This window comes from Mangifera indica, chromosome 11, assembly GCF_011075055.1.
Source record: "Mangifera indica cultivar Alphonso chromosome 11, CATAS_Mindica_2.1, whole genome shotgun sequence".
Classification (NCBI taxonomy): domain Eukaryota; kingdom Viridiplantae; phylum Streptophyta; class Magnoliopsida; order Sapindales; family Anacardiaceae; genus Mangifera; species Mangifera indica.
The window spans coordinates 7,465,053-7,477,505 of record NC_058147.1 but is presented as its reverse complement, the minus strand read 5'-3'; the positions used below and the strand labels follow the sequence as shown (position 1 = coordinate 7,477,505).

At 30.2% G+C, this 12,453-nt stretch overlaps 1 long non-coding RNA gene across 1 annotated transcript; it reads right to left on the bottom strand.

Moving 5' to 3' along the window:
- On the bottom strand, positions 1-1,513 carry LOC123229895. The gene is made up of 4 exons (XR_006504980.1): positions 1,392-1,513; positions 835-887; positions 307-362; positions 1-207 (listed from the first exon to the last, which is right to left on the bottom strand). It is a non-coding gene; the product is annotated as an uncharacterized LOC123229895 (long non-coding RNA).
- Positions 1,514-12,453: the final 10,940 nt, after the last annotated feature.

The window sequence follows — 12,453 nt, the reverse complement described above, 5'->3', positions numbered from 1 at the left end:
ATTATATATTATTATCTAAAGTGCTTCTAGAACTTTATTATAGATTCTCCGTCAATAAAAATAAACCTAATATACATATGCCCAATAGATTACTCACCCTTCGGAGCCATCAGTAGCTTCATTTATTAACTGAAGGAATTCTGCCTGGTGTAATTGAATTAATCTTAAAAGCTGTGGGTTTTGCTTTCGAAGCTCCTGAAGCATAGGCTGTAACACAGAAATAGCAGTCTTAACTCCAATCAAAGGTCAAGATTAACTAAAATTAACTGATTCAAAGCAAAAGACGAAAAAGAAAAAATTATGGACCTCTAAAATCTGTGGATTTGATTGCAGAATTCAATACAAAGCTTGAAACTAAAATGCTAATAAAGTTACAGAAAACAATTAGTCAGTGGCAGGAAAAAGTTTCAACAATCAATTAAGCATATCAAGACTTAATCAAGTAATTCTTCAACATAAGCAGAAAATATTGCGAAATCCAACCATAACCCAAACTTTCTGAGCACATCGATCAACAACTACTTAAAAGATATATGAATTAGAATAATTATCACATATTCATAAAAACATGTATTTCTGAGTGGATTATGTCATGGTTCATTTTCTTATGATAAGCATGACCCATTACATTAACTTCAACACTGCTAATCCTACAACACATCAACAGAATCTTATTAAATGGAATGTAGCCCACACATGTTAACTACAGGACCATAATTGAAAGGAAATTGAACTCAACACATTCTGTCACTGCGACGTGGTGCTTCAATAGAATCAAATAAATAAAACAAATAGTGAAGAAACAACACTTAGATAATACATGAATATTCATACTAGTTGATTGTTTCCAAGAAAGTCCAAGGATCCAAGTCCACCGGCAGCAGCACCTGAAAGTGTCTCCCGAAAGTGGACACAATGAGTGAAGTTTCTCCCTTGAATTAATTGAATCAACTGACATGAAATAGGCCTACCCGTGAGTCAAGTGCTAATTTTGAACTGGTGTGATTTTGCTTACAGGATCCAAATGATCCACCTATTAGATTCTTGTTAGATGAAATGGATCATCCATGATGTCTAGTGCACAAGTATATTAAAAGTTAATTGAGTTTATTATTATACAAAAACGCCTACCAGACATCCAAGCATATATATTTTTTCCTTTCATGACAATTATGAACAGATTACAAATTACGCAGTTTTTATTGAAAATCGCACATCAAACGTCCGTTATTCCTAAGTGTGTAAGACTTTGTTCCACAAAAGCAGTAACTCAAAATGAGCATCATCATCATCATAATGCACTTAGACTTTGTTTTAAAAATTCTAATATTACTATGTAGGAATTTTATCAAACACTTTGTGAGCAACGCAATGCACTAAAACTTTATTACCTAAAGCACTTGCATTTTGATGCAGGGAGTTGCTTTTGGAAAGATGATTAACAGATGAATCTAGAAAAGAAAAGATGAATTACAGAATGAAGAAGGAGAGAATTTGGTTCATGAGTTCTGCGCCAAAAACTATTCTATTCAATTATTCCGCAGTTTTTAAAAACATAACACCCGCGCTCAGTTAGACGACACCGTATCAAGACAATATAAACGACACCGTTCCACAATTGTTTTCCATTAAGAACCGACTCATACGGCACCGTGTCATGATTCAACCGAACCACAACTCTTCAATTTTCTCCTTCCTGCCGCCACCAACGAATGAAATTGTTTAGTCCGCAACACATTTCTTCCAATAAGATGCAAAGACAAATGAATGGTAAGCAAAGACAACTTCATTCTGCCGCTTGCCAGCAGCCTTACAGTGCACATCCTACACTTGTGCAACCTTTTGTTCATGTTCCCCTCGGTGATGCGGTTGACACTGTCGGCAGGATTGATCAAGGATTTTATGTTGGAGATCTGGGTTGTTGATATACGCTTGCTCCAGGCAGGCTATTAATTATGTGTCTCCATATATGAATCCAGCCGCTACTATGCCACCCGCAGCTTTGAAGGATAGCATCAGGAAGCAAATCGAATACTACTTCAGTGATGAAAATCTTTGTGATGACCCGTACTTGATCTCACTGATGGATGGCCAAGGAATGTAAGATTTATCATTTACATGACATTAAAAATTTATTTTATTGAATATAATTGTATTTATTTGATAAAATAATTAATATTTAATAAGATTTTTAATACATAAACTTTATTCACTAATGTAAATAATGTAAATATATGGCTCGTATGATAAAAAGAGAAGACTTTTTATAATAAAAAAATATAACTCTTTATAATGAAAATAGATGACTCTTATAATGAAAAGAGAAGACACTTTACAATAAAAAGATGTAACTCTTTATGATGAAAATGGATGAGTCTTTTTAAACATGTGACTTTTGATAGGAAATCACAATTAACTCTATATATAAATAGGAGTTGATTCTCTCTCTATCTTTTACATTTACACTTAAACGCAACACACTAACAACAACAACTTATAAATTGAAAAACTGAAGTTCTTTTTATCTATCATTAAGTTAAAAAATTAAGTGAGAGAAATCAACATTGTTTGATTAATAATGTTTTTCATCTATTACATTCTATGTCATCAAAGTTTTGAGTCTCTAAATGTGCTATAGATGACTAAGTTCATATGTTAAGGATGTAAATGGTAAGTATGGAAAGGAACTAATTGTCAAGTGATTATCACTTACTCATTTCTTTTAATTAAATGTTTTGTAAGTAAGAAGTGATCAATATAAAAATCCTTTCAATGATATTGTGTAAATTTACTATTAAACAAAAGTCTTCTCAATCATTATCACAAAATAAATGGTCTATTTGTGTTCCTTGATGTATAGTGGATAAAAAATGTATGAAGTCATTGATATTGTAAATGGTTGTTGGTCGTAGCTGCTTAGACATGTTCTCTTGAAGTAATGTTTCTCATAGAGACATCTTGTGATGCAGAATAAGTGGTAATAAGATTATAATATCGTTCATAAGGATGTTCAGGATTGATATTGTTTAACGAACGTAAAAAGATAAACAAGAATTTAATGTAATTTGTAAAATAATTCTAAAAAAACTCAAACTGAATTTTATTAATAATCTGATAATTGATTGACTACGAAGACTTAAGCTTTTTATATAGGCTATCGACTCTTCTAATTAAAATAGAAATCATAATTCTACTATAATATAAAAATTATTAAAATAGGACAATGGTTTAACTAGAATTAAGAATATTAACTAATTCCAAATTTTAGGAAACTTTAGACCTAGGAAATAAATTTAATAGACTCCTAATTAAAATTAAGCTTTTCTTAACAAATAATCCTAAAGCTTTTTATTCCCTAAATTAACATAGGATTTTAATATTAATTAAAGACTCACTTAACTATTTTAGACCAAGAAAGTAAATTTAAACCAAACTTCACAAGAAAACATGATTTAAATTAAACTCTACTCAACTAAGAATCATTATTTGACATTTATTAGGCTTCCTATATGGCTCCACATCATCTTACATGCCCATATCATCATGTCATGTCGCCAAATAAGTTGCCACATCATCATAAGCTTTCATGTCATGTGTCACGCCATTCTCTAGCGTTTGAGTTGTTCCTTTCATGTTTTTAACATTTTCTATCCGATCACTCTCTTTCCATAGTCTTTTATTAATCTTCTCTTTATTCACCTCGCAGACGAAGACGGAAGACATTGATCTAGTTATCTTTCTATCTGCCCTCTTTCTCAAGATAGATAAGCAAGGTCTTTATCACTACTGGCAAGAAGCCTTAAGAGAAGAAGCCATTTCTAGTGGAAGTGGCTGGGAGTTAGCCTTCATGCTCTTATCTTCCTCCTCATGTGGTAAGGAATTAAGAGCACCATCAGTAGACCGCACCAGTTTATACTGATAACTTGCAGTCATACCATTCTTGTAAACTGTCTTTTACCTAACCTCCCTCTTGCCTGGGATTATCCTTTGGCATCTTTTCTGTCCATGCTTCGGCCTTGTTTTCCTTTCACGAATTGAATTCCTTAGTCCCCCATCATCTTGTGGATAGGAGAATAATGCATCACAAAAGTTCTTTCACTTGGCTGAGATTCAACATTTTACTATTAACTTAAATCGAACAGTTCCTTTTTACATTTTTCAAGAGAAAAAAATGACGGAAAGAGAACACAATGCAGAAGATCTTTGAAGAAGAACCTAAAGGTAATGTAGGACACAAACAGCTATTAGAAATTGGAAAGTTAAGTTTGAAGAGGGATTAGGCTAATTCGTAATCATTGTGCTATTAGAATTTCTAATTCATCTAATTACTTAGTATCTAGATAAATGGTTTATTCACTTAGCGTAGTATTTGAATTTAATAGTCACAACTGATTATCATTATTGATTTCTTCATCATATAATCACATAACTGATACAATTAATCAGCTCTTTCTTTATAATAAAAAAATGGCTACATAGTTAAACTTTTCATTTTTTCCATAGCTGTTAGTTGTTAGATCATAAATTTTGGTTTATATCTTCATTTTTCATCACCACTATATATATATACACATACACAAAAAAATATATATATCTTACCCGTAACCGCTAAATTGAAAAACTTGTTTTCATTGTCAGACATCTTTCTTTTTTATTTCCAGGATTTTTCCAGAGAATAATAATTAGTCTCCATTTAGGAAAAAGGAATTCCTTTAAAATTAGTTATACGAAACCAGAGTCACTAGAGGATTAGGATTGAACCATTATAAAATCATTACACTCTTCAGCCTTCCAATTCAATCATTTGTTACACAATTCTTTTGGCTTTCCTTTCTGTACTACATTCTTAATTTGTGTTTTGTTCCCCATGGCTCAACGTAATTTAGATATGCCCATTCCTTTTCCCTATCAATCTCAACTTCATTCTGTCGCTAACCAGCAGCCTTACTGTGCACATCCTACACCTGTGCAACCTTTTGTTCATGTTCCCCTCGTTGATGCTGTTGATACTGTCGGCAGGATTTATCAAGGATTTTATGTTGGGGATCTGGGTTGTGGATATGCACTTGTTCCAGGCTTTCCTACACAGGCTCTGAACTATGTGTCTCCATATTTGGCTCCACATATGAATCCAGCTGCCACTATGCCACCCGCAGCTTTGAAGGATAGCGTCAGGAAGCAAATCGAATACTACTTCAGCGATGAAAATCTTCGTGATGACCCATACTTGATCTCACTGATGGATGGCCAAGGGTGGGTTGCTATATCCAATGTTGCAGAATTCAGGAGGGTAAAAAAGATGAGTACAGATATATCCTTTATTCTTGATGCGTTGAAAAGCTTGACTTCTGTAGAAGTTCAAGGTAATTTGATAAGAAGACAGGGCGTGTAGTGGAAGTGGATTTCAGCTCAAAAGTCATAAATTTTGACTTCTCTTCTCACCATCAATGTTGCACACCCAGGATTTCTGCTTTTCGGCTTGTTATTTTCTGAGTCCAGTGTTAAATCAAGATTTTGTTTAAAGGGCAATGGTTGAAATAATTAATTAAAACTATTTTTTATTTGCTCTTCTTAAAGTTAACTTTGTAGAGAATGACTATTTTCCTAAACCTCACAATGTCTCTTCTTTCAATCCTCATCTGTCTACTCTCTTTTACTCTCTTCTCTCCTGTGCGTTGCTCTTTGCCTTATCTCCCTCAGTCTCTGCTGTTTGTTGGCCGGTCGCGGTGATTTAGGTACTCTGTTGCATCAACCACAGTTGCGCCCAGTAGAAGATGATCAGATGTTAATATTGGGTAAAAGCAAAGGGTCTAATGTTTGACACTTGTGATCTAATTTAATTGTAACCAGACTTTGATTTTACCCAATATAATTATTTATTTATTCTTTTATTTACTCAACATGCCATTAGAGCTGAGGATTAATCCAACATTATTATGAGTTTGAACACAATTAAATTCATAAAAATAAAAGTCTCTCTTATCAACATGCACTGTGCCTTTGAGAGATTTACAATTTAATTTTTTCTTGACTATGCCATATTAATGATGAACATGATGATGATAAAGACTTCGAAATCAATGGTATAAGGGTTGAGTCATGTTCATACGAATATAATATTTCATGCCCTTGTCGTAATTCAAACGAATCATCTAAATGATGGGTATAACATAGCTTTTACTTTTAACATCAAAGTATCTCATAGTTTATGCATGTTTGAAAATCTTAGGATGAAATTTGATTGCAATTTTTTTTTTTTTTAAATTTTGAGATTATTAAGCACAGGCTTTTTGAAGTAGCATGACATTATAGTTTTTTTTTTTAATGGAGAAATTAAATAAATTAATCAAAATTTGAGTGGTGGATACATATATAATCACAACTTCATATTTTATACTGATATAACCATCATATTAGAATTGGACTAAAATGCTCCCAGATGTAATGCGGATTTTCACAAATTGTCTAGCATCTTCACGCATTCACTTCAATATTCTGACTATGTTTTCAACAAAATACCAACCAACAACACTCCTTTGTCGCCATCAGTATTTGTACTTTTCTCCTATTCTCTTGACTTTCTTCTTTATCTTACTTCTTGTTCATTGTCGATCTTCATAGGTAATCAATCTTCTTAGGCACCATTCATGTTTTTTGTTGTTCTTCGCTCAAATTTGGCTTGATGTTCATTCAAAGTATGGGAAAAAATGTTAGCGTTTATTGTTTCAGTTTTAAAGTATACATATTTGTAGGTAAATTATTGTTTTACAAAAATATTATGTGATTTGAAGGTTTTGTACCATAGCCATGGTTTTTGGCTTTAGGTTTGAATATGATTATTGTTTTGATGATTGAGTTGTGAATATGCTTGAGATTGAAGATAGTTGAAACTTATTTGCGTGAAACTGAATTACTTTCTAATTGATTTGGGAAATATTGTTAAAATACTGACACATTTTGTCACTTGGTGTAAGTTACCCAATTGGCATAATTTTATGTCAAGGGGATAAATAATTAGGTATGAATTGATTTAGCTTTATTTGGAGGGTGTAAGTGCAAGAATTTAAAGATTTAAGGGTTATTTGTAATTTTTCACATAGCACATAAATATACCAACTGAATAAATTTTGAACTAATTTTACATGTTAGGGTAGGCAATTATAAACATTTCACGTCGAGAAGAGGTGAAATAAAAGGTCAATTATAATTATATCAAAACATAGGGTACTTTATTTTACTAATAAAACAAACACTTGACATGAAAATATGCCAATCGTGTAAAATTGTTTTGTTTAGAATTGATTTGGTATAGTTAGAGGTAATTGTAAACATTTCTTGTTAAGAGGTGGGTAAAAAGGGGTAACTTTTACTAATATAACAAGTATGATGAAATTGATCTCCCACCCAAACGATTCATAACCACTTATATATTATCTTCATCTCCATTGTATGGACATGAGAACAATGAATGCCTACCATATCAAGTGATTTAGTGTTTGAAGAATCAATTGTATATATTATTTTTACATCAATGTAGCAGATGTTGGTGAGCCAAGAGCGACTGTTTCATAGGCTCATTGTCATGGTGCAATTGTATATCAATGCTTATATCAATGGGGTAAAAGATCAAATGAGTTTGATAGAGCAGTTAATCAATGATTTACAAAAAGTTATGAGTGTATCTCGGATGGTAAGGAAACCACTTACCTAAAGCCCTTATATTGTTCCCTACAACAAAAACCTAAGCCAAGAAAATTAAAAAGCAACTACTACATATTTGGATAGGTCTCTCGCATTACATATCATGATGGATGCGTAATTGGTAGATTGGTATGATGATGCATGCAACTGAAAAATAATAGTAGAACATTGTAATTGTTTGATAACAAAGTAAAGTTGGGTTTCAGTCACCTTTGTTGATACTTGAATTGTGGTTGATAGACACTGTAAGTTTGAATTACATCATTGTTAGATTTTTATTCAATAAGGTTCTATTTTTGGTATAATTTTCATTTAGGCCTTTTAAAACATAACCTACAAGAATTTTTATGGCTCATATAACATTAAGATTTTATTTTATCGAGTATAACAGTATTTATTTGATAAAATAAATAAATACAAGATTTTCGATACCGAAATTCTATTATTTAATATAAAGATATGACTTTTTATGATAAAAAGATATGACTATTCATGATAAAAAAGAGGTGATTCTTTATGACTTTGGTTTGACGGTCTATCACTGTATGACTTGATGAAAACTTGCACCAAACACTACAGGTGGACCCATGAGGGGTCAAGGATGGTCACCTAACCCTTTTTGAGTTTGAAAATTTTGCATTGCCTTCTTTATACAAAAAATGAGTATTTTAATATGCTTTTAGTTTTGAAAAATTACTAGTTTGATATATTTAAAATATCAAAATAATCTCTAAAATTTTACATGAACCCTTATTAGATTTCATCATTTCATAATTAACCCCTTATATTATTACTTTAATTCAATTTTGACCCCTTTATACTATATCTTTGGGTCCATCATTGCCAAAAACCTTGACAAATTTGCAAAGTTGATGTTTCGTGGTCATCTACCTTGTTAGACTACTTACATTCATTTTATACAAAAACGATATTCATTTTATAATTTATTACAATCTTTTGCATATAGACTATCCAATTATGGAGTTACATCAATCAATAGTTTTCAAACATGATCCAAGACCACTATGTGAAGAACCATAGTTCATAGTTATCCTCTATCATATTTCATTATCTTATGTACATAACCAAGTAACCTCATTTGTAGTTTTTATCAATATAGCAACAATAATAGATAAAATATATAAGATGATTTGACTTAAAATATGATTTATCACTAAAAAAAGAAAAATTCATGCAATTAGTAGTAAAATTTCTTTACCCTCTATTAGTCTAAAATTATTGCTCTTACCTCTATCATCCAATATTTTTTATGTTTAATTTTTTATTTAAAAAATATAATTAAGAATAAAAATATAATTTTTTTTAGTAATTTAAGTAAGAGTCTTATTAAGATAAGAATTATAAGTAATATTAGGAATAGTATTTCATATATTAAGTACAAAAAAAGTTAAATTCTAGAGTTAAAAATGGAATACAATAGAAGAAAATGTTACAATTAGAGAGTGAGAATCACTAAAGAGAGGCATAGAGTGAACCAATTTGTGAGGCTTGCTAGAGCCTCCAGTAGTTTTTTCAGAAAAATGGACATGGTTGTCTTACGTCGAGTGAACCACTATAAACCTTGTGCTTGTGTATGGGGGTTATGTTTAGTCTCTTGTTTGTTATATTTTTACCTTAATAGGGATTTAGATTAAATCCTGAAAAAATTACTGATATTTGAGTTTGGAAATAGATTACACATTTAGGAAGATGCAAATTGAAGATCATTTTTATGGTAGAAAATTGCATCTACCTCTTCTAGGAAAGCAACTTGAAAAGATGTCATTTGAATATTACGAATGTTAAATTAAGTGCTCTAAAACCAATTATCATATCTATGTATTGGTAATTGTAATCATATTTTTGTTAATAAAATAAAATTCTCTTAATCAGGTTGTTTTGTACTTAAAGTAAATTAGATGAGTATCCTATGTTCACATATATTGTCCATTATAGTTAGTAATGTTCATAGTCCTAATATTAACTTGACAATGGAAAAACGTAGTACGGTTAGGATTATCATAGCATTGAATGATCCTATTGAAAAACGATGATAAGTCTTATGTAACAAGATGGTTTGCTTGATGATCTAGTATAACACATGGGTGTACATTGAGTAGATGTGTTCGTCAGATCTAATCAGCTAAGAGGATTTTATATGGGTGGTCAACCTATTGTTTATGGAACACATCCTCTACCAAATGATAGTATATGTGATCCTTCAATTTGAATCATTAGACCATTTTGTACAACAACTTATATGATTTGAAACCAATCCAACACCATCATTAAGAAAAGATTATTAAAATAGTGGTGATTGACTATATTGAAAATTGTATGAAGGTTATGTTGGATCAATATATGATTTATTACTCTAGGGTATAAGAGTAGGTATTTCTGTTAGGTCTATTAACAGGTATCAATGAATAGTCAATTTATGTGGCCATAATAGGATTGAATTGTTGTTTAATCTAATATTGTTCAATCATGGGTACAAACATTAGTTAATACATATCAAGAGTTTCTTGATGTAGACACTAAATTATTATCTCAACCTCAAAGAAACATCAGTTTAGGAAAAAATCACATTGTATATATCTATCGTTGACATTGTCATTTTGGTGGTCATAATGTTTTGTTATATATCAATCTTAGTTTGTGTATGGATGACTTACGAAGTGTAGATTCATTACAAATATGTTCATTATTAACATGATGAAAAGTCCATAGGTCATACACAAAAAAGGTACATCATGATATGTAGAGGACTTGGGTCGAACAAAGTGAATCATGCCTAAAATCTGAGATGATAGTTATGAGTTTCATGGGATAGTTAGACTAAAGTATGAGTTTTTCTTTTTAAAAGGTCAAACTTAAATAACCCAAAAATGGATGCGCTAGAGTAGAATATTGAGGAATTGCTTTTATTCAATTTACATAAAGAATGTTTAAATATTGGATAATGTTAGGTCATGTGAACGGTCATGCATGATGAGTGAACAGATGTTCATTATCTCGAGTTAGCTTTATTTAATAATTTTATTATGTATCCCAAAGATCTAAAATATCGTAGATATGAGTTAATATTTTGATATGATATGATTCATGTGAATGGTCGTTCATGACTACCGAATGGTTGTTCATCATTTTCTATATAAAAGTATCATATTGAGACCTTTTAACATTTTCTTGAATTTTCACAAACACTCATATTATTTCATCCTCTATAGATCTTAACAAACTCAAAGGTTCATTGATCACCTTTAACGTGATATGTGTTTCGTGTGGATACTGCAAACATATTGTTTTATCAATCTTATTTTAAAATGAATGCCCCAAAGACGAAGGAACTACCAACTGGAGTAAGTTCTACTAAACCCCTATAGTAGTTTTTAATATACAAGATGCATAATATGATATCTATAAATCGATCTTGTCATACTCATGATGGAATGTTCTAGTTTTAAACTTTTAAAATTATTTTTGTTGTGCTTATAGTCATTTTAAGATCATGAATTAACCTACAAACACTACAAAACAATGGCATTTACTACCAGGGAAAATATTTATTAAAAATCTTTAGTGACACAAAAAATCCTATCGTTAATCGTCGTTATAAACTTTGCTGTTAAAAGCATTAATAACGGGGAAAAAATTTTATCGTTAATATATATAACGAGAGATGTAAGTCACATCAATAAAAATAATAACAATAATGAATATTTTCATCGCTAAAATAATGTATTTGATCATTAAAAATAATAACAATGATAAATATTCCTATCATTATAGTAATATTTACTAGTTACTAAATATAATATCAATGATGAATATTCTCGTCATTATAGCAATCACTACAAAAAAAAAGATTATAAAAAAAATAATCGTTAAAAATTTATTTACTATCGTTAATAAGTTTTAACGATCGAAAAAATTCTCGTCGTCATTCATCGTTATTGTTTCTGTCGCTTAAAATATTAACGATGGGAAGACAAGTTCTCAATAATGAATATCTCTATTGTTATAACAATATTTATTTGTCACTATATATAATATTAACAATGAATATTTTCGTTATTATAGTAATATTTATTAATTATTACACATAATATCAATGATAAATATCTCTGTTATCATAACAATATTTATCGGTCTCTCAACATAATATCAACAATAAATATCATCGTCATTATAACAATATTGATAATAAAATTTTGATTCTCAAAATATAATTATTGACATTGATTATATTCTAATAATAATTATTTCAAAGTCTTCATATGATCTACAATTATATAAAATATGAAAAAAACTATAAATTTCCTATTATGGTAATCTTTTCCTATAATCTAAACTTAAGAGCTGTTACAATATAAGAATCTTTGTATCACGTACAATCAAATGTTTTATGATTCACTTGTATCTTCATATACTTACAAATTGTGAAGAGAGATGATAATATTAAAATGTGCAAAACATACACATATATATACACATTCAAACATATATTTTTCTCACAAACTAATTATCAAACAAAGTAAAGGAAACTAAAATAAATCGAATCAACTATAATGTCAATTCTACCAAATTAATAATTATGAAAAAAAATTCCTACCAAACAACCAAATATTTTCATGAAATGTCACAAGTCCTTAATAGTATTTGACAAAATCCTTCTCAATTCACTGCCATAATGTCAATCTATAGAACTCACTTTACTGTTTATTAAAATAAATAATAGAGACAAAATGC